Here is a 3,836-nt window from a genome sequence, read left to right as displayed (position 1 = left end):
GCAGGAGATATCAGGAATGGGCTTTACACATTGTACTCAGGTGGGAAATCTAACCTAAACCTTTCATGTAATGAGTGAATCCTTTCGCCACTAGACTACCCAACTGGCCCAACTGAAAGGAAAGGTGTTTCTTCCGATTGTGTTTCTCAAGCTTATTGTTAGAAACCCATCGCACGTTCAATAATGTTAAAACGCTTAAATCTTGGCAATCCTTAAATTGTCTGGCCCATTTTGGCTCTTTCTGATGAAGAGCTCATCTCATTTTTGTATTATGTGTAAGACAAATCATAACAAACAGTTTTGCAGGTAATCCTCCTTGGAAGGTTACAGGAATGTTCTGCATCACTGTGATCTGTTGTGTAACACACTACCTCAGTCAACATGTCACATAAAGCAGCATACAGTTAGCAGCACGTGTAACAGATTAAACAAGCTACAACTTGTCAAATAACATCTACTGCATATACATGGTAGTCAATCAGCATTCAGACGCGTAAGGAACAAAGATGAAAATAAACAAAGACAACAATGATCTGCACAAAAAGCGGTTTCCAAAATATATATTTGTCATCAGAAAGTGCAACAACTTAGATGGAACTTTCGCTAAGCTGTGGGCAAAACAAAGTACAGACATATGCACCATGCCGCCATACCGAGATATACACCATCATTAATAAGGACCATGCGGAAGGTGTACCTGTACCAGCTGAAGTCAGTTTCCCTGGCGACGGAGACACCAGTGCATCATCCCCATCTGATTGGCTGGTAGCTCCAGTGCAACTGCCATCTGATTCGCTTGTGGACACCTTGCTGCCATCTGATTGGCTGCTTTGAATTTTACTGCCATCTGGATGGACAGGCAGTTTAGATGGGTTGGTGGGTGATGAGAATGGAGACTGAATATTCTTTTGGGTGAAGGTGAGAAAGGGCCTGTATGTTTGGGGAGAGAAAGGCTGGATCCCCAGGTGAGCTGTGGTCGGACGTCTGGGATGGAGCTTTGTTAGGGGGGGAGACAGGAATCCAACTGTGCTCAAGTTTGCCGACTTGTTTGCATCAGATGACTGAAATAGTGAGAGTTGAATGGGTTTAGCACCACACTGAACAGCATTTTAGCCCCATTACAGTCCGTTTGAGACAAAACGATACCGATGAATTGCAATCTAACACCCAAAACAATAGGCATAAAAGAATCAAACCGATGCGGACTGCAATAAAATCAACAGACCAACTCTAGAAAAAATTTCAGAAACTGTCATCAAATCAAAATTAATTATTTGTGCGTTTTCCAAGTTTGTTAAAAAGGGCGCGGTAGCAACTGAAAGGGAACAGCGAGAAAAGCGAGATGCACGTGCATTAGTGACGTCAGCGACATGTGATTACTGTTGTTGTACAAAGTGAGAGAACATGAAAGTCTATAATTTTCAAAGTCTATGATTTCTTCAAGGATGAGAGTGACAGGGGGTGATCCAAGTATGGAATTACTCAGTACATACAGCCCACAGGCTGTGCAGCTGGGGTATGTGTCATCTCGCCAGCTAAAAATGTGTTGAGGACCCGTTAAAGCACGTGCACCTCGCGCGCTGTCCCTTTAGGTGCTAATGCGCCCTTGTAACAAACTGGGAAAACGCACAAATAAATGATGACAGTTTCTTAAACAACTTTTTATTTCTGTAACACAAATTATGCACATTTTTCTCGAGTTGGTCTGTTGTTTTATTGCAGTCCGCGTTGGTTTGATTATTTTACGTCTATTTGTTTTGTGTTAGATTGCAATTCATCGGTATCATTTTGTCTCAAACGGACCGCACATTACATCAGCCCTTTAGCTGACAAACTAAGCATCATATCTTGTTGAATTCATGCCATTGATACATCAATCCTGGCACATGTAAGGGACACAACTCTGAATGGTCCTCAAAATTTATTCTCAGTTCTTTGCCGATTTATATTCAACACTGAAAGAAACACATATTTTTACCAAAGTTCCCTTTAATATAATTCCCTGGTAGATAATCATAAACACTGATGTCGAGACATCACAAGCAAGTGTTTGACCCACTGATCTAAGCTCCATAGTGTGCCATGGAATTGAAGGAGCTGTAATAATAAACTGTAACCTACCTGAGATGAGGGTCTGTTCATTGCTATTCTTTGTTGACAGAATCTGATTGCTTGCTCCAAGACAGGCTGGCTGCTATCAATCTGGAAAACAGAAATGTTCAAAGTTTCCTCTTACAGATTTCAGAGAATACTTTTTATTTTTCTTACATGACACAATGGTAACAAAGTGTTATTTAAAATGTTTCAGAGATGTGTGTTATTTGATTTATGTTCCCATACTGCAATCTTGCAACATCACACAATCCTTCTGAGCTAGTTTAAGAGTTTACACTACAACCATAAATAAAATACTCACATAATCCTTCTGTACAAGTTTGTATGTCTTGACAAACAGGTCCGCACAGCCATCTACAAAAGCATTCAGCTTGTGAGAAGAGTGGTGCCACACTCGGTACACTGTCATCAGGTAGTCCAGCTGCTTGTCTCGCGGCTTCTTCCGGTTCAACTGACTCAGCTCCTCTCCGATGGCCTCCAGGATTGCCTTGAAGGACGATTTGGCAAAACAGTTCCTCTCCTGGTCCCTGAGATACTTCCTAAAACATACCATGTACATATATGCAAATCACTACAGCTAAAACATCTTTACCAGGTATATGACAGAAGTCTGCGAAATAATCGAGTCTGGACTAGATAATCAAGTGATTGATGTAATGAGCATCAATCCAACCAATTGGGAAACAATTAGCCAGTCAATGAATCTGCATACCTGACAACACTTACATGCTTTGCTGAAGACTAATCCTACAGAGTGTGAGTGAGTCATGTTTTACGCCAATTTTAGCAATATTCTAGCAATAACATGGCAGGGGACACCAGAAATGGATGGGCTTCACACATTGTAATTAAGTGGGGATTTGAATCCGGGTCTTCAGCGTGATTAGTGAACGCTTTAACCACTGGACTACCCTGCAGACCTAGGGGAGAGTTTAGTACTGATAACTTCGGCTTAACAGATATATATATGTTAAGCCGAAGTTATCAGTACTGATACCCCGGCTTAACATATATATTTGTTAAGCCGAAGTATAAGTACTAAAAATACTACCCATGCAGGTCTGCAATATACCTGTAAGAAATAAATACAGAAAATGAATCTGAAATTAATCCCACTTCTAAAGTAAAACTAGTTGCAGGTGAGACAGAGTTAGTGGACTTCCACAACCAATCAGCCTATTGGAAATTTGATTACTGGTTGTCACGGGATTGAGGTTGATCCTACTGACAACTGTTTACTCACTTTCCAGTGTCCAGTGATCTGTTGAGCTGTATGTGGATGTGGTACAGCATCATGATGTCCTTCTGTTCGATGAGGATGTCTACCAACAGACGGACACTACGGTGGATGTGAAATGCAAAACTCCCTGATCTATCGATCTCTTCGATAGGAATCTTCAAAATACCCTTGAGGAAGATATGGTATAAATCAGTAGCGGACATAAACAAACAGGAAGAAATATTAGAAAAAACATCTTCTAGTAAGCCTCAATTCTTTTAAAATCACAACCTCAGGAAGTAAGTATTGAAAAAAGTCATTCATGTTGGGTTCGGCTTCAGGTAGGTTAGTTATAGAATATGCTAAAGCAGGTGAAATTAAAATTAAGGGTTGTTGGAGGAAACATTTCCAAAGCATGTTTATTCCTCTTTTATTGTTGCATACTGACATCTTCTTTCAAAACATTATCACTTTATTTGATGGGCACCCACCTGTGTAAAGC

This window comes from Haliotis rubra, unplaced genomic scaffold (genome assembly GCF_003918875.1).
Source record: "Haliotis rubra isolate DU_JTF1 unplaced genomic scaffold, ASM391887v1 Scf142, whole genome shotgun sequence".
Taxonomy (NCBI): Eukaryota; Metazoa; Mollusca; class Gastropoda; order Lepetellida; family Haliotidae; genus Haliotis; species Haliotis rubra.
The sequence above is the reverse complement of the archived record's forward strand: the minus strand, read 5'-3'. Positions refer to the sequence as shown.